Here is a 26,906-nt window from a genome sequence, read left to right as displayed (position 1 = left end):
GAAAAAAACCAAACCAAAATAAAATACTACGCATTCAACTAACGATTTGGCAACACAAATACTAACGAAAACGCGCGTGAATGTAGGCAGTAAAGGTACCACCAGTGGCAACCGCCGTATTAAGGTAAGACAGTGGTATTTTTTCACCAATTCTTAAGAATAAGTATTGTAAGATTTAGCTATATGCAATGTTGACAACAGTAAACATGATCACAATAAAAATATTTAAACATTGTTATCATATAATAATAATAATTTGTGTTATAGGTTGTTATACTCAACAACTGATAACAAAGTTTTGCAAAGCTTTCTTATTATTTCAGTGATGGCTGTAGTAAGAGTGGAATATTTGTAGCATTGCGATTGATTTTGAAAAACATGCAAATAGATGAGGAAATCGATATTTTTCAAATAGAAAGTGAAATTCAAAAAAGGCGACCAGAATTCCTTGTTGCATTTGTAAGTGTGAAGTAAAGAAAAATTACACAATCCCGATGGCATGTATCCAACATCAAATGCTACAATACTAACACGTTCCCATCAGCTAACAAAGAAATACGCTGATAAAATATAAGAATAAGATCTTTCCTAATAACTAGAGTTACGGTATGGAGTATAATTTTATAAATAGTTTGCTTATTTACATTTTAAAACGATAGAATAAACAACATCGACAAACAGCTACATAGATAAGCTAGAATTTACATATAGATTAGACCGTTGGTTTTCCTGTTTGAATGGTTTTACACTAGTCATTTGTGGGGCCCTTTATAGCTTGCTGTTCGGTGTGAGCCAAGGTTCCGTGTTGAAGGCCGTACTTTGACCTCTAATGGTTTACTTTTACAAATTGTGACTTGGATAGAGAGTTGTCTCATTGGCACTCATACAACATCTTCTTATATCGATTATATCTGAAAAAAAAATGAAATGAGAATAACAAAACATTCCATTTCACTGAAAACAAAATCCATCAATCAACTTAATCATTTCTGCAAATGTTCCTCATGTTTAATTTTTAATCGAGTGCTTCAAATATATAAACGTTTCGTTTAACATTTTATGACTAATCAACTCTTGACAATAACACTTCTAAAATTATGACACTAAGGAATTCGGACCATATGTATTTCTTTATTTACGTCATTCAACAATAGAAAACGCAGTTAACAACTTCTCTGAAATGTTCTGATTAATTTCTATATTCTAACCTTTTAACCTTGCAACAGCCCTGTATGACCACAAACGTATACGTACATTTAGAATAATCTAAAAAATGTGTCTGAATTTTCCAATGCCAAATAAAAAATAAATCCGTCTTAAATGATGTCGGGAAAAACACTGTCGAGTGTCACCAAATGATAAGTTTGCTTGAATTTCACCTGCAAATTTTAAATGATAATTAAGAACTAAATGTTGAGACAAAAATGACAAAATTAAGTTTTTCATTGTTTTCGTCGCATTTCTATTTGCAAAATTTCAGTAGCCCATGAACCACATGAAACAATAGTTTAAAGACATGTGCTCATTATCATTACTTCTGTCATAGAGTTAATATATAAGATTCACTATATGCGAACACCTAGTGAAGTTAAAACAATCTGTTATTTTCTATTTAATTGTTATTTGTAATATACATATTATGCTTTCTGGTTCTACAGTAGTGCTTCCGCATTTTGCATTTAACGACAACATACAAATCGCAAACATACATGTATTTAAAAACGAAAAAATGATATAACCGTATGCTTTTTTTAAATTTTGACGGATTTTGTTTTGTGCTAAATATACGCACTTCAATCAGTTAAAATAAGTTAATCATACAAAAACAGGGATCAAGACGCCGAGTATCTGTTGCCCTATTACAACTCTTTTAACTGACATTGTTTTGAATCATTTTGCTTTCTTGATGCAATTGTTAAACATTTTTCTTAGTAAATAATTATCTCACAATTGTTTTGTTGTTACATAACTATATTAACTTGATCTAGAACAAACACTTGATTTTCGAGCCGGGGATTTAATCGTTATGTTTCATGTCAAACTGTACCGTTATATTAATGTACCACATGTACACAAAACAATAGAGTAGATATAGTAGATATAGTATCGTATATATTTGAGCAGGCTACAAAGGACAATGCTACGGTCATATGATCTTTATACTGTTTTAACATATGGTTAAAAACACCAATCGCTAAACCATGTAGTATTTTTAAGTAATCCTATTGATATTTTTTTTTTTTTTTTTGTTTATGTTCATGCCATTTTGTTTTTTGTATAACTTCATAAATAAGTTAATAAAATATGTTTATACTGTTTCATTTCGTGTCACTAAAAAACATAAATTCATGAAACACAAAAGTATCAGAATCAGTAAAGATGACAAATACAGAAATCCAGATTCGGTATCTATTACTTTATGCATTCTGTCACTCAATAAACAACATTTCAATGATACTTATATATCCCAGTGAACTTGAGATTAAGGAAAGTAGAATGTCTGTTTCATATCTTGATAATAAACTCGGCATTGACACAGATTGTAGACTGAAAACTAGAATCAATGACAAACACGATGATTTTTACTTCACAATTGTCAACGTCCCATGTTCAGGAGTAAAATACGCTCGTGCATGTTCAAACTACATGGACTTCATTAACAGTGGTGAGCTCGTTACAAAAAAAACTGCTCTAACAAAGTAAGGAAATAGAACAACTAACATGTAAATTAAACACTACAGTCACCGTTCTTATTATTACATTGTGTGCTGTCATAAATCTCTATTAACTTGAAATTTCTTTATTTTCAAGTAATGGCCATGAGTTTATTCTGGATTATCATGATTATATAAAACATTTTCTCACTACAAAAGGTTTGATAGTTAAATATTTCTCATTTAACAAAAACAATTTTTAATATAACAATTTTCATGCAAAGAATAACTAGTGACAGTCTAATCCGACATTTTAATTTTACACAATTAAATTCTTTATCAAACTATGGGCACGAAAGAAACACTTTGAAAACAACCACTGTCTCCTAACAAGGAAGCTTTTTTTTAGTATATGTTAATTCCAAACTTTAAAAATGGTGAGTCACAAGGAAATTGATTTGCATTTCAATCATGATAGCTGTGTTTTGTGAAATTAATTTCACAAGACAATATAAGAAAATGAGTATTCTTAAAAAATATAATGCTTACATGCAAACGTAGTGAACTATCAGAACGTATTTTAATACGAACAAGAAGTATCAGGATATATCACATATTTTTCAATTGTTACCAGATTCCTAGATACATCTACATGTATGGTAGTCAGAGTTTTCAACACATTTTTTGTGTTCACAAGAGTGTACGAGTTGAAATGTCTCACCTGCTTAACTAATCATGATTGATTTTAAGTTGATATTCCTTAGATATCCTGAGATAAAGTTTTGCTTCAAGTATCAGATAAACTAAATATTATCAATAATCCATGAAAACGAGGACAAGGTCAGATAAACTAAGTCACCCTTATAATCATTGCATACATTAAATATTGTTGACCTATAGCATTTATCGTATACAAGAAGCAGACCAAACCATGAACACTAAAGTTTGACCAATAAACCATGAAAATGCTGTCAAGTTCAAATGAACCCTGCCAGACAGACATGTACACTTAAAAATCGTTTCAAACACCAAATGTAGTTATCCTATTGCTTACAGAATCTTAGATTAGGATTTTACATTGACCAATATACTTTAAAAATGAGGTCAAGTTCAAATGAACCCTGCCAGACAGACATGTACACTTAAAAATCGTTTCAAACACCAAATGTAGTTATCCTATTGCTTATAGAATCTAAGATTAGGATTTTACATTGACCAATATACTTTAAAAATGAGGTCAAGGATAAATGATACCTGCCAGACAGACATGTTCACCTAACAATCATTCCATACACTAAATATAGATTACCTATTGCTTAAAGTATTAGAAAAACAGACCAAAACACAAAAACTTAACATTGACTAATGGCCTACTGCTAAAAGCATCTGAGAAACAGCCCTAGTCAGGTATCTTAAACCTTGCTCACTGATCCATGAAATAAGTTTGAGGTCTGGTGAACCCGGTCTGATGGATATGTAGACTTTGCAAGGGACCCATGTACCAAATATAATTATAGGTATGGTATTTTAGCAATCACGGAACCATGAAAATGAATCCAAAGACAGCAGACATATGACTGACGGAAATTTTGTAACATAAGGCATTTTAATACAAGGTATGACGCTCCAGTTTTTCTACCTTCTTAAATATAAAGCTTAGTACTTACTATAGTTTATCATATGCCGATGCCAAATTGTAATAACTATGTTACGCATTCTGTCCCTTTTGCCGCAGGCGAGTCAAAACGTTATTTGGTTGTTGTTTTGTATATGAATTCTCCATTTTTCTCCTGCAATATCTTTAAAGGATTTTAGAATTTCACTATTTGCAATTCTAGTAATGTTGAAGTACTTCATTTTTGGTGGCATTCAGGTGATTGATCAAACATAATTCAAATGAGATCAAAATTGTGCATACATGATTTTTCCGTTTCTGGTCTTAGAAATATTTGCAAGTTAAATTTTAAGTTTATAAGGCCATAATTAGATTTATAGTGTCATATAGAAACCTTTGTTACGATCCCTTTTAATTGGAGTGCAATCTGAATTATTAAGAAAAAACATATTTGCCTGATTTTAATAATTTGGTTCAAGGTGATAGGTGATAAGTTGGCAGTAAGTGAGACAATTTTACAGTTTAACCATATAATCAACATTCCTAATTGTGTCAGATCTTTCAGACAATATATAACGTGTTTATTATGTATTCATGGTGTATGATTGTTTTGTTTGGTTGCTGTTTCGTTGGACTATATTCCAAATCTCCTTTTATCTAGAAAAGATTTTTGAAATAGCTACTGATTAGCATTTGGATGGAAAAGAAATGGCAAATGATGTAAAATAATTCAAGTGGCCAATTGGGTCAAGTAGTGGGTGAGGTAAAAGATAAGGGAAAGGCACGTGCATTTACCACAACTACCTGATATTATGTTTTCCAAAATATACAACTTTCATAAGCCTAATTTATAAAGACAAATGCATATGTTGCAGTGTGCATGTGCTTTATCATGTTTGGTGCAAAATTCACTACAGGCAGCAAAATGAATAAATTAAAACAGATCTGAAAAGAATTTTGTTTCATTTTTTTATTCATTTTTGATTTTTTTCTTCTTTAAAATGTTTAATAGATCAGAGATATTGAATTCTGTCTGTACTTTGCAAATAGTTCCCAAGTAAAGTTTAACATTCCAGAACCTTTTACAACAAATCACTTCTTCCTATTAATTGTCTTATATGAACCAGCATTCAGTATTTGAAGCCTGAAATTAAATTTCAGATTAATTCTGTCAGAAAAATCAACCATGATTGATCTCTAACTGTATAACGTAATTCATCTTTAAAAAAATGAAGAGGTTATGGTGATCATCTATGAGCAAACAAAATAGGATTACATCTATAAATTGAGATTTTTTTTATCACAAACACCTCTTAACCTGTCCAGAATACATACTTCTCAGGCCAGGCTGTTTGAGTGCCAGGGACAAGTACTTTCTCCACTAAATCATGAAATGCAGCTATATTTGTACTCCTCATCAAGCAATTCAATTAATAAAAAAAAAATCAATCTCTAATGTACAATACTCTTAATTTGGATGTAACAGGAACCACACATTTTTTTATTTTTATGTAAAAGAAACCACACATACTGTAGGGGTTATTATTTACAAATTTGGCCAGTTATATTCTTGTCAATAAATTAGACAATCTTACTCTTTGCTAGGACTATTATATATACTAGTAAAATAGTCCAAGTTCTTTGGCATCGATATCTGGCCACATGTGAAATTCACAACTTGCCGTTTAGAATTTTAGAAAACGTTCCTCAAAAAGTATTCATGTTTTAACCCATGGAAGCTTTCAGCCGCAGATATTTTCTACAGTAGCGAGTATTTTGAGACCCCCACCCCCTAAAAAAAGCTTACACACACCCTTTTTTATTCTTTCGTGGTACTGAATTGGCTGCCTTTAATATCAAAATCTGTGTTTTTCTTTGCAATGACTTTACCTGCATCGTTTTCTGTTCGTCACCATGTCTGTTATTCAGGTACATGGACGTATTCATCAGCGTTGGACAAACACTGCGACACTGTAATTTCTGTTGTCCGATTTTGGTGCCAAATTAAAGGGTAACAACTCGCGCCTGACAAAATTACCGTATTTCATCAAAATAATCAAAATTTCGCTTTGTCATTACAAACAACATACGTTAAACAAATTTATATTGAGATATCGTCCATTGATATAATTGCACACATTATATTATTAAAGCGATCAATAAAACATTCACAACAAAGTAATTAATGGAGTGCATTGAAATCAGACCTTATCGGATAGAAGTGTAAAACAAAAGTACATAATTTTTTAAAAGCCTGATGACCCCAATTTTATTTTACCTGAAAATGGTCGAAAAGTTCATAGCTTTGACATATCAGTTTTTTTTTTTAAATTCACCGAGGAAATTTTACAAAAAATCGATTTTACCAATATTTTAGCCTTAAACTGAAATTAGAAAATGGTAAAAATTTTGACATAGATTAAAAATAAAAGTAATTTAAAGTCTAAAGCAATCAAGGTAAACGTTTAAATTTAGAGTTTTTTTCACATAATAATCATACTGACTTAGTTCTAAAAGTCTTTAAATTTGATGTAGACCTGATAGTTGAAAGCCTGGAAATGTTTGAAAATAGGGTCAAAATCACACGTTTTGCTTCCTATTGTGAGAAAAAAACGATTCTGGTAACCCCCTTTTTCTTTGCATTTTTTTTTTTATTTAGCATAAAAAGATCTACTAAATATGTGAAAATGAAATTTTCTACCGGGGTCCAGTAGCTTCATCTATCGATTGTATACTGTTGCTCAAGAAATCAAAAACATGACAGCTTTAACGAAGTCTCGTCATAGCATCTAATTGGAGTCAGTTGTATTTGTGAGGTGCCAGGAAGTATTTGAAATCGTCAAACCATCTAAAAAAACATTCTAACTTTGTTACATAATTAACAAATGACGTAGGCAAAATCTCTTTCAAACTGTTCTTACTGTGCTTAAATCTAGATAATGCACAGCTTAGGTATGCATTAACTACCTCATACATACTGCACAGTTCAAATGTACTCTTACCTTTTGGGACAGAGCCAGGATTTTTCAAAAGGGGGCGTAAATAATAACATTGAAGAAATACCGCCGAGTGAAACGAGTCTAAAAAAAAATATATTTTGACGATTTCATGCTAGAAAAATATATCTTTAACATTCAAATGGCCTCGTGCCAAACTTCCCGGCCTATTAAAGTCCAATGTTATATTTCTGCCTCTACTTATTTTCATGTAAATGACTTCTAACCTATATACGTGCCTTTCTTTAACCATGCTGACGGACGCGTTGGAAATTTCCGATTTTAGTTGATACGTATGAAAAATTTATTTATAAAGTAGATGACATGCATTTCCCAGATATGTAGAAATATAACGTGTATTGTCATTTTCATAAAAGAATACAGAACATTAAGAGTAACTAAATAGTACGATAGAATCCAGTCCGCTTGACTGCTTGAGTGAAAACAAGCAAGTCCGTGAATAATTACATTTTAGCTTTAAATAGTATCGAAATGCCTAGCAATACATAGACATACATGTCTTTTATAAATTTTGATTTGGATGGAGAGTTGTCTCATTGGCACTCATGCCACATCTTCTTATATCTATGTATTAGGAAAAGGACGCAAATTACTTAAGATAAATAATAGTGCCGATACAAGATTTAAGTGTGGACTTTCACAAAATACAAATTCCTTGAAAGTTATTCTGCCTGATCATAATTATCTTTGTGGCCTGTATAATGCGATCGAAAACAGTTAATAACGTGCATGGTCATTTCATGGATTTAATATTTTTCGTTACAAGCAGTTGCTTTTGTTTGTTTTAGTGGTGAAAACAACCATGAAAGGTTTCAACTTTGGGTTTGGTGTAGGATTTTGAGGCCACAAACCTAAATACAATGTACTGTATATACATTGTATGAAAGGCGTAGAATATGTTTAATAAAGAACGATGACAAGGAGAGTAATTCAAAAGAAATAGTGACCTACCTCACGGCTGACTTTGGTATTCATTTGAAGATAAATACAATGCCCTTCCACAAAAGCCTGTGTTAACTGCTAAAGTGGTGTAGAATTTTGTGGTAATAAGTCAGAAGACAATGTTTCAAAAATCACATTTGTTTTTATTACATTTTAAAATTGAGAATGGAAATGGGGAATATGTCAAAGAGACAACAACCCGACCAAAGAGCAGATAACAGCCCATATGTTTAATTCTTTAAGGATTACTTATAAGAAATACTGTTACAATGGAATCATGCTCTTGACATATTTTTTACATTTAGTTTGTTAAATTTTCGCCCAATAACCAGAGATTGGTAACTTATACGCGGCTTCAATCATGTGAGATAAGACAAAATCTATCTTCATCCACGAAATTGTCAACCAAAACATTGAAATATTAGATTTAGATATGCCATTATATTTTACAACATATACATATATACCCATTTTCAGAAAATTGTATCTACTATTAAATGAATGAAGAGGAAGAAAGGGTTTCATTAATTGGTTACTTAAACGTAAAAGAAAAAGAAAATTGAAACAATAATAATAAGCTTGATGATTAAAGTCAACCTCATATGTATCATGTATGAAGATTTTGCTTGAATAAGTCAATTAGTACAAGAAAGTTGTGTATTGAAAACTTATCTCCTTATAAGACACCAAAAAAGATGGCATGCACTTGAATGAAACCGATATTAAAGCTCAATAAGAATAGCATTTTAATACAAACAATAGACGATCATTTACAGAGATTCTAAATTTATCGAAGAAAAACATTGAAAATGGATACGATATCGTATTATTAAAGTTATCTAATCGTGACCTATAGTTGTTAACTTCTTCGTCATTTGGTCTCTAATGGAGAATTTCTCATTAACAATTACGCCACATCTTCTTATTTTAATAGGTGTTGCAATGCGGTCCAACTGCCCTAAGGCTTTTTGACAATGCCGACGATAGAAGACGCTATTTCGTATCCTGCTAGAGGGTGAGCAGCCGGTAATTTGCTACGGATGACCCAATATCATTGTAAAGATCATGTATACGGCAAGAGTCGTCTTGAGTCTTTGGTCATTTTTAACTCCAATGTTTGACACATGCAAAAAATACTGTACAAAAAGGAACAAAACATTAATCTAGTGTCTGATGACTTCATTTCAATACGACTGCTGTAATAACATTTAGTGAAACATCTGCCTCTTCCTTTGTATTGAATGAAGACAGCCACGGGCAGTAGCGGCACAATGTTACATTAGTTTCTGAATTTTTTAACCAAAACTTAGATCAGAATATTTCGTCTCGGTCTTGCAACGCGCATTCATTATATAGCACATGTGCATATTCTCCTATATCGAAAAAAATTATCATTTGCAAACCAAGAAAGCAAATAAGTTTTTAGAGGTAGGGATAACGTGTTAAACTGTAGAAACTGCTGATAGAGATGGATAGTGAACTTTTAACATTTTGAACGATTGTAAACTGTTTCTTAAAATTGTTGCAGCATCATGAAGGGTCTGGTCTTTTCGTGTTGTGGAATCATTAAAAAAAACTTGATTCTACCTCTAAAAATTTCAAATCCGCTTAAATCCGATTCCAAACAGCAGGCAGCGTTAAAAGCATCTGACAAACTGATTGAGCCAATGCCAATCATATTTTCATTGTTATCTATGAGTCTGAACCACAATGGAATCACATTTAATGATTTTCTAGTTTGCAGTGTAACAGTAAATGTTGTAAATTTGCGTTCAATTTATATGGATGAAAGAACAATACGTATTTTGCAAGAACGGCATCACACATGCTTTTTACTTCTCCAAAAGATCAGCGTATATTGGACTTTCTTTAATCCTTTATATAGAAACATCATTCCTCGGACTCAAGTTATAAGAAATGTATGCTCCATGATACAGTGTCCGTCCATGAATTTATCTATGGAAAATAAGTTGAATTTGTCATGAAGACGACAATATTAAGCATAAAGTTGCCGCACTAACTTTCCTCTTTTTTTTTGTTGTTGTCTTTGGCAAATAATTAGGGCAATTCAGATCTGGATTTGGTCCAAAAGGATATGTCCATTCCTAGATTTAGATATTTCAGTTTTACACGAGAAACTCTATTAAAGATTTAAGACAAACGGGACGATTTTTCTTTCCGTATTGTTGATTTTCCTTTTTTAGACGATGATATTCCTTTGGCACCATCTTACGGTGTTTATATATCCCAATTCATTCGCTATGCCTGTGTCTGTAACGTCTTGGATTTCAATGAGCGTAATCTATGTATTACTGGTAATTATTAAGTCAGTGATTTCGTTAGCACAAATTACTTAAACTCTTTACAAAATTCTTTCATAGATACAAAGATTTGGCTTGCAAGGTTGGCTGTACCTGTAGAAAACCTATTCAAACGGAATAGCACCTCCTACGGCTGTTAACCGAGCCCAGAAATTCACATATACGACCCGGTTAAAATAAACTTATTCAATCTAAAAGGTTACTAATTCAACGCTGTAATTAGATCTTTGAATATTGTGTTTAATGGTATAAATATTGATTTTGTTATCAGTAAATTAAAACCATACTAAATATTATTGTTATATACATATGCACTTTCAATGTACTGCAATCTGTCGATAGTTAATGGCGTCTTTACACTAGATCCATTGGTTGTTGGATGTGTACTGATTGAAATGTTAGTCGTTAAGTTAGATACCTCATTTTTTAATTAGTTAATTAGATTCTTACACGAGTTATCTCCCATAAAATGACGTCACAGACGTTAGTAAACTAAATGGCAACGTTCACGTTACAAGAAGGTAGTCCATCGAGTGACGAAGAAACAAGGCTTGGAAATTCATCTAGTGTCGCGGATATCTCTTATAAACGGCCCTTTTCATGGCCATCAATATTTTACAAAAAGATTCTACCTTTGTTGGACATACGAGAAATTCTCGTACACACATTTATTTTCAAACGTTAAAACATGTGTGTTACTACAGTAAGGTAAAATCTTCTTCAATGGTTCAAACGGCCCATCCAGTGTTCGTTCGGTATAATAAAACAATCGTGGTTCCTTAGAAGCGATGAATATCCGAAATTGTCAACCCTAACAAATTGTCAACACGAAAACATTATTTCACGCCCTCAGTGAAATAACCTTTTCGTGTTAACAATTTTGGATATTCACCTTTTCTACGGGCCATAATTGTATATTATACCGAACAAACAATTTTAAAGTGTAAAATATTGTAACAGATTGTCAAAACACTTGAGTTACTAGAAAACTATTTTGTGTATGTACAACAAAGGTAGACTCTTTCTGTAAAATATAGATGGCCATGAAAAGGGCCGTTTACAAGAGATATCCTCGGCACTAGATGATTTTTGATGGTCTTCTAACCTGGCCGCTGCCATATTTGTTTTTTGTTTATTTGACGTTAAGTGACGTCATACTTAAAGGGAGTTTTAAAATCGTGATCATTGAGGTACGAAAATGGTTATTCACCGGGGATTATAGGGTTGTTCGATGGAGGCTTCAATTTGTCGGGGTTATTCACCGCTTCTGCCATTTTTTTGGGAAAAACATCGAAATTAAACTATGACATGTGATTCCGTATTATTTAATCAAATAATTACTATATAATGTTAGGTAAAATAAGACATATTACTACTAATCTTAAGAATTACAGTGTATTTTATCAATTATTGGCAATACTAACCTGACGTATCCATTCCATTATAATTTTTCGGACATGAATATTTCGTTATAATATACTTGACAATGAAATGGGTATACCAAACTTTAAAATAAATAATTACATTACATGTATGTTTCATAAAAATCCGGACTTTTGATTGTCTGAAAGCAACTGTGAGGCATTCCAATATCAAATTGTATTTGTCAATAAAATTCAACATTTATGACAGCACGTTCTTCTAGTGTCAACTTAACAACAAATGAGGAAGAAAGCAAACGAAAACTTTTCTAAAATTCGCTATTTCATGGTTGTAGCATAAACATGTGATTATTAGAATTGAATATTTCATAGGGTCGTAAAAGCGTTGATCGTGCGCAAATTTTTCGTATGAAGCGCTCCCGCTCGTCATACAAAATGTGCTTCGGTCAACGCTTTTATAACCAAATAAATTTACAAAAGAAGCATTCAATTCTTAGATTATTACAATGCATGGTAGTTCTAAACGATTCCGTAATTTTGCTTGGCAAAGGCATTCATTACAAAAAGCAACATGCAATTCTTATATACTAGTAACTGAAATTTTATATGACGTACGCGTACTTTAATTTTAAAACGTAAGAAGGACATCTTGTATTCCATAATTCAAGGTACATGAAGTATGTTTTCAACATGATTGGTAGATACATACACATTTCTGCCGCGTCTAGCACACTTCCTGTTGTCTTTATTTACAAATAGTAAGACAGACTTAGTGATATCAGTGTAACATGTCTCTGGTGATATTAGAGACATGTGTCTCTGGTGACATTTCGTTCAATGTCGATATAAAGTCACGTCACTTTCTGTGGTTTGTTTATGGATGGAAAATAAGTTTTATTTCTGAAATTACATTATAATCGATATTATAAGAGCCAAGTTTAGCTGCAGTATAAAAACCATATTAGATCGAATGTCAGAAAAATATCATTTTCTTTTGTTTGTATTCGGCACAAAACTTCTGAAGGGCCCGCTAAACCTCGTCCTTCCACAGTTTCTAAGCCTCATACAAACAAATGGACATTTTTTCTGACATCAATCTAATATTTTGTATTTTTTTATGATATGAATTTCATTAAATCTAGTTCAACTCGTATAAATTATAAGTTTGTAAAAAATACATGCACATCTGTTCAGTTTTAATGTTTTAAAAATCATGCAATACATGCTTTGTCGATGATCATTTACACTTGTAATATTATATTACATATTTTAGAACGATTGGATACTAGCAGGGATAAGTTATTTGATCTAATTAAAACATTAATTTGACGAATTATAAAATTATTTTGAAAACCTTTTATTTGTCGTTTTTGTGTGTTTCGGTAATGTATTGTGTTGAATCAATAATACCAACTATGTTTAATTATAATACGTTATTTTTGATTGGCTAACAGCAATCTCTCGTCATTCTGAAGTTAACTTCATTTCAAAATTTCAAAATGAAATGTAACATTCATGATGACACGAGCTTTCACAATAAAGTGCAAAGGTAAATAAAAGAAAAACTTGATAGAAATAGTGTTTTCATGCTCCCAGCTAAAAAATGTAATTATAAGTATTGAATGCTTCATTTAGTAATTTTATAGGGTTGTAAAAGCGTTGACCGTGCGCACATTTTTAGAATGAACCGCTTCCGCGCTTCATACAAAACGTACTTCGGTCAAGCTTTTACACCCCAATGAATTTACAAAAAGAAGCATTCAATTCTTAATCTATCTATTTTAAGAATGTATTGACATTTTATAGAACGGGTCATGATAAACGATAATTCAAGGGGCATAAGCTACGAGATAAAAAAAAAAGAAAAAGAAAAAAATATGATTTATTTTTTTGTTCAATCTTTAATGAAAGTGAAATAGTGAAATAATAATTTTCTTTTAGCCAGTTTGGTTCAATTTTGTCAAAAAAAAAGCAAAGAAACATCGCTGATGAATTATTTACTTGCAAGTGAATAATTCGACCTCATTGATCTGTATTCATATGACCTTCAATTTAACCCCTTTGATAGAGATGGTTTACGCAAAAACTATGCGTATTCAGATATTTAAAAAAGGAAAAGAATGTCAACATTGAAAGTAAAACAAGGGTAGACCATTTGGTTGACTGAGTCGACCCAAAAAATCTCATTCTTATACAGGTAAAAACGATGATGAACATATTTTTTAAACCAATAATATGAAATCTGATACATATTATCTAGTCCATGCATTGTAAATTGTTTATTTTAGATTTTTTATAATTTGGATATCCGTTTTAGTGTGTTATAATTTTATAAAAATAATGGGAATTTCAGACAAACCGGTGAACATGAATTTGACAGGTAATGCCGCGTTTAGAAGACAAAGAATACAATGCTTACATTGTAAGTTAATGTTTATCTAATCACCAATAGATTAACACGTACATTTTATTGTACTTTTGCGTTTGGCGTTGACAGTGTGACCCAGTTAACACAAAAATATTTTGTTTATGTTTTAAAAACATTTTGAAAAATGTTGTGAAAATATCGTAGAAAATATCAAAATCACGTTAAAATGTATGGCGCTAAAAATATTTTCAAAACATTTTCCATAACATGTCAAGGATATTTTTAAAACATCATTAAAACGTTTCTGAATTTTGTTGACAATGTTTGTAAAATGTTTTATAAATGTTTTAAGTATGCTTGTTTATAAAATATCCTTGAAACATTTTTAAAACATAAAAAAAAAATGTTTTTGCAGGATAAAATGTTGTGAAAATGTTCAAAAAACATTTTACAAAATGTTTTAATAATGTTGATATTCTCAAAACATCATTTTAATGTTATATGAATATCATTAGAAAATGTTTTCTAGCATCATCATTCAAATGTTTTATAAAATATTCAAAAAACATTTTAATCATGTTTGATCGGGGGGGTCCTGGGTCCCCTTATGGAGCTACAATTATGGTTAATCTAATTCCACCTATTTCACTCAAAATTTGTCTAGTTTAGAGCCTGTGGCCCCTCTTTTCATAATCCTGGATCTGCATCTGAAAAACAACTGCTGTCATACTGATCTTTACCCCACATCTCCTTTTAATACAATTGTTTGTTGATTACAGTTGAATCTACATATATTTTGTTTACTTTTGTCGGATTGATGTCTCATTGGCATAACCCTTTTTTTTTTGTATTGCCTTGAACACGTTATAATTTGTCATGATTTTTTTCTGATTTTAAATATCTTAGTGCATTTTTTTTTGAAGTATTTCTTAATCTCATGTTCATGATGTTTGATCACAAGTAGCATACGACATTTTTTTCTGAACAGTTTTTTAACTGCTTTCTTTGCTGCTTTAGTCAACACTATACAAGATCTTTGCTGCTTTAGTCAACAATATACAAGATAGAATTACAATTATAAATGCAAAACATTTATTCAATATTTTCATATCACTGTTCTTTTTCAAAGTTTCTTTTGTTCCATTCTTTTTATTTCTTTTGACATCTGCTGGCTTCTGTAAAATAAAGTGTAAACAAATTAGTCCTTCTGTTGTGATTAAACGAGTGGAGATTCAGCTAATTTCATCGAATTACACAATAAACTATTTTTCTTCAATTAATCCAGTGTTTTCATAAAAATATATTGAAAAGTGTCATCTAATCAGTGTTAATGGACATGATGGATTCAGAGGCAACAGTTGTAGCTACTTTATACATCTGTAGAGTTTGGGGTGTATTATTATTACACAAGTGTAACGGTAGATTTCACCAGTTTATAAAATAAGACATGTATACATGTATACTGTACACTACAAATTTCTCAACTGAAAGTAGCCAGCCATGTAGGGCCTGTAACATTTTCTTGGTCTTACAAAAAAAAAACAAGTTACGTAATGGTTATTGTATATTTTAGCGCAAATACATGTAATATAGTTTGAGGATTTTAAAGAATAAATACCTTCATAAAATTTGCTCCTCCAGGATGGTTTGAATCATTTCTAAGCTTATATTCTTCTATATAATCCCCATTTCCATTCTCAATTTTAATCTGCATTTCTGAAAATCTATCCTAAATTTTGGTACGTCTAATTGATCCTACAAAAGTTAAAATAAACAAAATAAATAAAATACAGGTAAGAAAAAACATTGTATTAGTCAGCTACAAAGGCCACAACATTAAAAAATAAACAGCTGCGCCATGAGCACGCGATACACCCGTCGCTTTTTTCTAAGAAAAAAGTTCAATCACTTCTCTATGTCAAATCAGAAATTCATGAAAATTGAAAGTGAGCTTACGTCAATAGATATAAACAATTCACCAAAGTTTAATGAGAACTGCTGAAAGCATTTTTGAGTTATTGTCCGAAAACTAGAAAATTCTCCCTTTTTTAATGAATAAAACCCCAGAACTCGGAAATGTAAAATCTAAAATTTATAGAAAACAATTTGGGAGCTTACGTCAATAGATATAAACTATTCACCAAAGTTTAATGAGAACTGCTGAAAGAGTTTTTGAGTTATTGTCCGAAACTAGAAAATACTGCTATTTTTAATGAATAAAACCCCAGAACTCGGAAACGTATAATCTAAAATTTTAAAAAGAAGGAAAGGGAGCTCACATCAATAGATATAAACAATCGACCAAAGTTAAAGCGTTTATGAGTTAATGTCCGACATTTTGACGACGGACAGACGGACAAACATATACCATAATACATCCCGTAAACGGGCGTATAATGAAAGAAAATTCAAACAATGAAACTAATGGCATAATTTATAAAACAAATATGTCAGAAATGAACCGACAACTACTGAATCAAACTCCTGTCTTGGGACCGACACATAAATAATTATCTGGCCTTGGGCTGGGCTGTAGGGCTAAACACAAATGTACAAGTTACATAAACAATATATTATAGCACAGGGGCGCGTATCATAGATGTTTTGGGGCGGAAATATATGCCAGTCGACTTGTATGCATTATACATTGTGTTAATAGCTATTAACACAATGTATAATGCATACAAGTCGACTGGCATATATCATAGATGTTTTGGGGCGGAAATATATGCCAGTCGACTTGTATGCATTATACATTGTGTTAATAGCTCAGTCTGTTTAAGCCAACAAAGATCAACAAAGGGCTGACTTGTAACACAGAACTTTACAGACATGCTCACTGGTTACAAGTGATTACATTTATGAATTTTAAAATCATATAAATAACCCTTAAGTTTAACACCTTTTGTATAATTCGTAATGTTTACTGGACATAAACATCATAACATCTAGGCAGACTAAATCATCACCCCCCTTTTTGCATTGTGCTTGCTTACAGTTACACTCGTATTAATTCTTGGAATATATTAATCAAATTAACCAAGATATTTCCAGAAGCATAACAATGTTTTATAAATTTGAACTAGTGTCATATCTTACCAGTTTTAACGCATGATAAGGTTATTCTTTATTGTACATTTCCTTTGTCTTTGTTTACAGCATGGCGGTAAATAAAACTTCCGGTAACTGGTTCCAAAATTGCTTCGGATCATGTTCGTTGGTCATCGGGAACAGTTAGATTTTAAATGCGTAAACGTTTGTTGTCGGTACTGGAACAGAAAATCCGGAAAATAGCAATACGTGCACTATATAAGGCTATATATGAAGTACCGCTCGAATCACTGTCATTTGATGAAATAAAGTTTTTCTTCCATAACCTAAATTAATGTTTGCAAAATATTGTTTAAACATTTTCTATTAAATGTTTTTGGGTAAACGTATTCATAATATTATTTTAAAATGTTGTTAAAATATAAGCAACAAAATGTTTTATAAATTCATTTTCTCAATATTAAATGCGTAACGTTTTTAAAATGATTTGGGTAAATGTATTCATAATATTATTTTAAAATGTTGTTAAAATATTAGCAACAAAATGTTTTATAAATTCATTTTCTCAATATTAAATGCGTAACGTTTTTTAAATGTTTTCATCATATATTATGAAGAAATGTTGTTAAAATATCTTAAAGGCATGTTATTGAAACATTTCATGAAACATTTTTAGAAAATGTTTAAAAAACATCGGAGCAATATTGTTAAGAATGTTTTACTCATATGCTTTTAAAATGTTTTTCAGAGGTAGAACCAATATATCTTCTGAACATTTATAAAACATTCAAACAAAATATCTTAAAAAATGTTATTGAAAACATTTTCATGAATATTCTTACATCATTGTAAAAACATTTTCAAAAAATGTTTTAAATAAATGTTTTTAAAATACACAGAAAAAATATGTACATAACATCACGAAAATATTTTTTCGACAACGTTTTGAGAAGACATTTATACAACCTTATAAAAATGTTTTGAAAATGTTTTGTGCTACTTGGGGAAGTGCAATAAATCCACACACATTAAAAGTTTGTAACGAAAGTCGAAAGGTTTATATTTACAACTTACAACAACCTGCAGTTTTTTTAAGTTGTAGTATTCTATTTAGTGGTTTGTATACACGTATGTTTGTTGTCTCTTTTTTTTTGTCTCGCCTGCGAAGAAAGTTGCGGAAGGCGAGACATATAGGTTTTGCTCTCTGGCGGAGTCAACAATTGTTATGTTTTCTTCTTAAGTCGGTTTAATAGGAAATATGTGTGATAGATCAATCAATGATTATTCTATAAAGTTGCCTTACTATTAGTACATCACAGTTTGTCGACTATTTCGAGGCCGGTTCCCTAGGTCGTGGTACAGTGACTTTGAACAATTAGCAATTTTCAATTTTAAGTTTTCTACTTAAATCAAATGAACTACTTGTGATAGATCAATGATAGGTTTTATGAAGTTGCATATTATCTATCAGTACATATCACCCCGTATAACCCCGATACAAATGAATCCGGACGTTGACTCGTTCGAATCAAACAGGCTGTGTATCACTGAGTTCAGACAGTGGAGAATTTACACTTTTAAAGAACTTAATTTCTACAAGATTTTTTAAATGATTATGTGATATCTTTTATAGGCAAACATTTAAAAACGCACGATCTTACAACTGATAAAAGCATGCTTACTATTTTTAATTATTAAAAATTATAAGTTTCTCGTGCCTAATTTTTTTTAAAACATACATTTTTGAAAAAAAAATCATTGTTTAAAATTAACAACTACTACAGAACGTAGGTTTATGTGTTATCTAGAAACAAAGAAAATCATGTTTTAACGTGTCTTTATTTTCATATTGTGTACGGTTCGTTGTCATTACACTTTTTTTTATACTCTACGATTCGTTGCGACAATATTGTATTTGTAAAATGAATTTTGCATGTATGAAAGTAAGGTTTCATATGTTTTTAACCAATATAATACATGTTTAAAAAAATGAATTTACCACCATAACATGCACAAAGCAACATATAATATCCGTTTTATTGCTGAAATACTCTTGGAGATATTTTGTACATGTAAGAAGTTTCATTATCTATATGAAAGTGTAAATTGGTAGGAAAATACAATTGCTCGACACATGCAGTTATCACTGGCTGAGCATACGGATAGACGCGTCCGACTGCCAATTTGATAGCATTATTTTTAAACTTTAACCGTACGACATTCAACAATGAGCAAATCCCACACCGTATAGGACCGTATAGGATGAAAAAACGTGAGCTAATTAAAAAGATAAAAATAAGAGATATAGTCGATACTACAGCAAGAAACAAAAACAAGCAAAACATGGCAGACAGCAATCAAAGACAACCAACGGATTATAGGCTCTTGGCCTGAATCTCTAAGGCGGATCTAGGGGATCATGCAATACAAATACAATAGATTTACTTTGAGGCTAAATGATATGTTTATACAATGAACATGTAACGTATTACCATCGTTAATTAGTAATTCGGTTCCTTTGATGTGGAAATGTAAAAATGACGGCAATGGACATTTGACCGAAATGGCAGGACATTTGAGGAATTATATGATCCTATGCTCATTTTTTATTTTTCCTCAAATGTCCTATGCCCAAAAACGAACAGATAATTCTCAATATTAACTGTTTTGCTTTCTTCAACTAAGTTTTTTTTTATCTTTAAGGTATAAACGTTATGCTTAATTTCCCCGAACATTACAGTTTTGCTACTGTGATGCCAAAATCCAACTGATTTGTCATTTGTTCTGATAATTATTAGCACCTTAAAATCTATACCCATCCATATGAATTTCATTCAAATTTTTTGACTTCTTACGTGTTTTTCCCTTTTATCTTCACGAAAAAAAAACACAAATAAGCACCAATCTGAAGAACCAACGACCCTTAATAGACCTAGCATTGTTATGGACCCTGTTCTCTAGGAGATGGATATCAAGAACTCCGAAGAACTCAGTGTTTCTTGATTTTTGTTAGCCGGTCTTGTTTAGCCCGAGTGAACTATCATTCGAAAATAAAGTGTGGTTGTATTTCTGGTGAAATACAAATTCAACGTTACCAAAGTCAGCAACTAAAAGCATTTAGAAACACAAAAAGTTTGACTTTCCAAACATTTGCCATTTCTAAAATTGTCAGCACGATCGATAAGAATGTTAGCGTTCAAATAGGAATCTCAGGTTCCCGCACATTTATTTAACTTAAAAAAAAGAATAGAAATGACTAGATGGATTGACTGATGCACGTGCAATATGATTGATTTATGTTTTCTTGACGTCCTATGGGAAATATTTCATCACTATACATTATTAATTACCAATAAATACAATATGTAGGTCCTGGGTTAATGGTTGATCGGAATGAGTTTGTGATGGTGGAGGTTGGGGGATTTAAACTGGCATTGGAAAATGAAATTAAGCCTTGCAAAATGCCACCTATGGGTCACTCAAAGAGTTGTTGCAATGGTTCTTAACGTGTAGAGGGCGTGGCACTCTCCACATGAGGCATCGGAGTAAACGTCCCAAATCTGACCGGATGTAGCTGCTAATTTAGACACTCAAGACAGCCAAACGGACGGCCTACTTCGGCGAGGGTTTTACTGTCAGTCGGAAGAAGACTAAAGTGACCATATGTATACCCCCCAGTCACCCTTGGGGTCATCGGTACATAATGCGGTTGGGTAAAACATCAATTATCTACCGCACTTTAGACATTTGCTTTGTTGCTACCTTGATGGCCTTATAATTATCAATAATTCCTTTGTCAATAACACAGGTAAATAATGGTTGATTGTTGGTTGCTTAACGTCCACTGGCAAATATTTCATTCATGTTAAGGATGAGAACAAATTACCAATACATACAATAGGTAGGTCCTGTAATAGAGGCCGTCCGGAATTACGTCGGGGAATTTTGGACTGCAACTTGATAAAATGAGGATATATTGGATAGGGACAAACATTTTGCATTGCAACAGGCCACCTACGTACCCCTCATAGAGTTGTTGCAAGGGTTCTTAAAGTGCAGAGAGCATGGTACTCTCTCTACACGAGGCATTTGATCTAACATCCCCATTCTGACCGTACATGGCTGTGTACTTGTACATTCCGCACAACCAAACGGACGCCCCACTTCAGCGATGGTTTTACTGCTGGTCGGAAGGAGACCAAAGTGACCATATTTATATTCCCCAGGATTTGGGGTCATCGGTACATAATGCGGTTGGGTTAAACATGTTTGCAAGTCAATCATCTGCCTAAACTAAGATAGTGGTGTAAAAACACAAGATGAGAATAGACTTTACCAAATTCTTTCATAGATAAAAAAAATATTTGGTTAGAAAGTTTGGCTGTACTTGTCGAATTCTTATTTAAAACGAGATATCATAAATTATCCTAATTTTTACCATGATGTTGTTTAAATATCCCGGAAATTTATAGACACGATCCATGTAATCTAATTGATCCTTAGAATAAATTTATTCTTAAAGGTTATCAATTTAACAGTTGTAAAATCTTTAAATATTGTTTTATCAGTACTAACATTGATTTTGTTTTTTGAAAAATCAAAACATTTGTACAGTTTGTGCTGTTACATCAGTGTCCCATTATAGGGAGAGGGTTGAGGGCTCCAATGTTTAACCCCGCTGCATTTTGTATGTGGCTGTCCAAAGTCAGGAGCCTGTAGTACAGTGGTTATGTCTGTCATTTATTTTGTTTTCGTTAATTGTTTTGTTATAAATTAGACCGTTAGTTTTCTCGTTTTAATTGTTTCACATTTTTTTTATATCAGCATCTTTCATTGCCGACTATACAGTATGGGTTTTTCTCATTGTTGAATGTCGTACGATGGACTATAATTGCTTACTACCACTTCATTTTAACTCCGGTGGATAGTTGTCTCATTGGCCATCATACCACATCTACATATTTTTATATATAAAAAAAATGTTGGACTGTCATCTAATGCATTCGGCAAACAATGTTCAACGAGCTCCTCTTGCCGCTTTCGTTTAGGCAAACTTAGACCAACATCTGCATTTGAAAGAGCCTCAAATCGTGAAAAGTAAGAAATATTGAAGTTTTATTGGCTGATATATATTTTTTAAAACTTTATTTCACCTGGAATAACGTTGAAATTCCTTGTCCTAGAGAGAAAAATTGCAGTCAGATGTGCGCTGTTAAAACATTTCAATTTTAGCTTTGGATAACTGATAATGTCATGGTCTACTAGTTCGACAAAGTTTACAGATGAAAATTTAAAAATAAAACACAGAAAAAGGTTTGATGCTGCCATCTCGAAAACGTTAAAAAAGAAAGGGATTTGTGGCGGTTTTTGTCAACGAATTGAACAGTGATTATTTTTAAAAGAGCAACGAACTCGACACATTTGGTGAAACGAACGGTACAGTAAGAGACAAACATATTTAGCATGGTATCGTGTTTATTCTGAGTTCTAGAGAACATTTGAAGGCACGTAGTAATTTAACGTATAGTTATTAACAATTGCTTAAAGTATTGCTACGCAAAAGTTTATGTAAGAACAGATATTTCACATTTTTACCTCATAAAGCGTTGAAAACCGCACCATGTCTGTGCATTTTGCATCTAGCGGTTTTATCAAACGTTCTATACAAAATCTGAAACTTTCAACAACTGTATAATTGATTAGATAAACTACCATGTTCATGAACATATTGATATATACTCACATAAGTTCTAGAAAGGCATTCGAAATTGGTGTCATCCCAAATGTTGTCCTGAGTATCGCTTCGAACGCGTCAACGTCCGGATTCATTTGTATCGGAGTTATACGGGGTGCATATCAGTTTAATGACTTATTGCTTATTGATAAGTTAGTTTGATAATCCTTACAGGATTTCTTTTATATAAATTACATTACTATCAGTACATCTCAATTTGTCGACCATTTCGAGCCCTGCTGGTCAAAATCAACGGTTTAGGTATTTTATGAATTTAAGGATTATCCGTTGTTTAATTATGAATATGAGACTAAGAGAACACTAGCGATAGGATTAATTTTAGAATAACGTCTTGGGCTGATATGGGGGTCTCGGGATGATATCCGGGCCGATTTGGAAAAGGCCATATATTAATCTCTATTTAATTAAGACTCTGACTGGTCCAAGATTCAAATTATTTTCTTCTATAAGTACGACCACTAACTTCTTTATGTAAAATCATAATATGGACAAACTTTATCATTTTTGCTGTAAAGTTGAATAAATAAAAGCAATGACGCCTTAGGTCGTTTAAACCTGTAAATAATATTGTTTGTGTATCTTCTAATTAACATTAAAGGTCAGAATTACCAGGCGCATTGTATTTGCGCCAATTTTTAAAAAAATGCAGTATTTCATTTGCGCCAAAAAATAAATACTGCCTTTACGCCAAAATAAATACTGCCTCTGTGCCAATTTAAGATAAAATACAACGGAAACGTTTTAATAGACGTGTTACGAAATGGTATATACTCGACGCTGAAGTTGACAAATAGAAAAACAAAGGGTATGGGGTATCCATCCATGACACAAAATCAGTACATGCACAGTAAAAAAACACACAAAAAGCAAGGGAACAGCTTTTTTATTGCTGTTCTTCATCTCAAAGTCACAGGGAGGCCTTCAACACGAAGCCAAATTTAAAAAAACAAAAAAACTCTCACTTCACTGCAACTTTGTCAGATGTAACATCACCTAATCGTTCTTGGTCAAAAAAGAACATACTGGAAAGTAGTACATGTTTAAAACAAAATAGTTCCTACGCATAACATGCATAAGGGTAAATCTTCAACTATGTAGCATATATTTTAGTAATTACGGTATCAGATGAAGGGAGAAGGACTGGTGATCCTTGTAGAACACATAATTTACTAATAATTTTGAATAATACAAAAATGTATGAATGGATTCTAAAATTGAGGGCATATATAGCCTGTTTCTCAGATATGAAGTGCCTGGTTTGGTGTATCCCAAATTCCGGTAACCAGTGCAGTACGTTCTGATGTATAAATAAATACAGGTATATTGATCCCGCTTCCATAAAATGTTTTGAAGTGAAAAATTTAACGTGGATAGGAATGAGGACCAAGAATAGGTGGTGTGCGTCTTATTAAAATTTTAGTATACAAACTGGCTTAAAATTGAGAGAATGATGTGGCACACATAAAGAGAAGTTATCTCAAGGATATATACACCATAACTTTAAAAATACAGAGGAGCATACATATCAAGCACGCGGAAACTTTCTACGGCCTCAACACAGCACGAGAAACAAACTCCGTTAATATAATAGAAAAACAAAGGATATGGGGTATTCATCCATGACACAAAATCAGTACATGCACAGTAAAAAAACACACAAAAAGCAACGGAACAGCGCTTTTATTGCTGTTCTTCATCTCAAAGGTACAGTGAGGCCTTCAACACGAAGCAAAAAAAAAAAAAAAGAAAAAACTCTCACCTCACTGCAAGTTTAAGACGGCCCCTAGCGTCGGCTTGAGCTGCATTCTTTGCAAAAATTAATTTGGATAGACTGTCAGATGTTACACCACCTAGTCGGGCCTGGTAAAAAAGAACATACTGGAAAGTAGTACATATAGACTTTAAATGCGGGTATCGTATAAAAACATAAAAGTGATTTAAAGATTTAATTTACCTGTGTATCAATTTTGAATCTTGTATTTAAACTGCATAGTACTGATGTCCTCGTATATTTGTTCCTTAAAACAGACGTTCATTTGAAAACTTTATAACAGATAAATATTCCTTATGGAACAGATATTCATTCCATAATAGTTATCTCGTGAGGAATAAAAATGAAAAATCCCAAAATAATTTTTCCTTTTGGAACACTAACAGGAGGCAAGGGTATTGCAGAAAGGATATAATATCCAGAAGGAAAGCAGAAAAAGGGGAATGAAAGAAACAAATCCCCCACCAACCCTTTAAAATTAAAGCAATATGTACTTGCCAATTCTAATTTTTGCGAGTTTGAAATCAATAGCAGCATACCATTTAACTCAAAGGGGTGTTTAAAAGCACTGACCTGAGGTCAGAACTTTTGGACAGGTTGCACACAATGCAGAACAGGTTTATTATATAATATGATGAAATCCAGCTGGCGGGCGGGAGAAGAAGGTACCCGTTCTGAGTAATATACTCCTAACCTAGGTACTTTTAAAGTTTGCAAAATGTACTTTGTGATTTTTTGGCAATTGTACATATGACCAAAATAATACCTCTAAGGCCCTTATTGGACATTGGAAATGGTTTTATATAATTATAATAATCTGTTAATACCTACTCAGGAAAAGCTTAGTTCCCCTTATACTATTTTCATGTTAAATGTGACTGGTTTGACCAAACGAAATGAATATCTGTGGAAAAAGACATCCTTTTCATATTCATGCAAGGTTTCAAAACATTTCGCATTGTAATTTCTAAGGTCTGAAATTGTCTTACCTGTTTGAACAGACTTTCAAACAGTCAGAAAAGTGCTTCCTGTCATATATACCCTCTATTGCATGTAAGTAAAATGTGACTCGTTGTTCGCTGGTTTGACATCCTAAATACATATTCCTGTATATTCATCTTTGAGGATTCTGTTGATGCTGCGAGTGCACAAATAGATGCTTAAATACAGATTCTTTGTGAAATCTATGCACTAAATACTTCTTAGTCGACCGTTGAAAATTGGAGACAACTACATGGCGGGTGGCAGAAAATGCCCACAGCGTCAGCGTCAATTAACAGCAATTATTGTACCATTTACAGAACACACACGGATGGAATTAGATTTCCCCCAGGACTTCGTCGTTTTAGGTAAAAAAAAAACAACTATACCGCATGTCGTTCTCCGCTCGTTATCCTCTATAGGCGCCATATACATTGAGCTACATCTATACCACGAGCAGAAAGAATATAATGTAAAAAATGAACATGCGATTATTTTTCGGATGCCGGGTATTTGTGGTGCTTAAAAACTTTCAATGTCAATGGAAGCGTATGGTGAAATCCGAAAAAAAAATCAACCAGACTGTAGAACTTTGTGCGGGTTTAGTAGAGATTGATTGATTGTTATTTGTTTTTCGTCTAGTGACAAATATTTCATCCTTTTTCAGTACGAGGTTAAGTAGTAGAGTGGCAGATTGATATGTTCGAAGAACAGTAATTAATAAAAAAAAAATCAAACTGGCTTATTTTGTGAATCTAGAAGTGCATACTTTAAAAACAATCTACCCCTGCACACACATACACCTTTCCCGTCCTATGATCATAAGCAATGATACCAGAAAACAATTATATTCTAAATTGACAAACATTTAAATGAATCAAGAAGTGTATATGATACCTGGTTAACACCACGCAAATTTTACCGGTTTTTATCGATAATCAATGTTTTGACACAGTCCCCACATTTAAAGTCTAATTTGTCAACCTCAGTGTCGAGTATATACTTTTTTCGTAACACGTCTAATATAAGTTGTATCCTGATTACGATGC

The 26,906-nt window shown here is 32.3% G+C and overlaps 1 protein-coding gene and 1 long non-coding RNA gene across 3 annotated transcripts in view; one reads left to right on the top strand and one right to left on the bottom strand.

The window, feature by feature from the left end:
- Positions 1 to 26,906, top strand: part of LOC127700008 (receptor-type tyrosine-protein phosphatase mu-like) — a 293,046-nt gene that overhangs the window by 127,827 nt on the left and 138,313 nt on the right. The gene's annotated exons all lie outside the window — the stretch shown is intronic.
- LOC127700480 (uncharacterized) lies at positions 15,375 to 17,569 on the bottom strand. Its single transcript, XR_007981590.1, has 3 exons — positions 17,399 to 17,569; positions 15,918 to 16,054; positions 15,375 to 15,474 (listed from the first exon to the last, which is right to left on the bottom strand). It is a non-coding gene; the product is annotated as an uncharacterized LOC127700480 (long non-coding RNA).

The sequence above is a fragment of the Mytilus californianus genome, unplaced genomic scaffold (assembly GCF_021869535.1).
Source record: "Mytilus californianus isolate M0D057914Y unplaced genomic scaffold, xbMytCali1.0.p SCAF_1, whole genome shotgun sequence".
NCBI lineage: Eukaryota > Metazoa > Mollusca > Bivalvia > Mytilida > Mytilidae > Mytilus > Mytilus californianus.
This window is presented reverse-complemented; position numbering and strand designations above follow the sequence as displayed.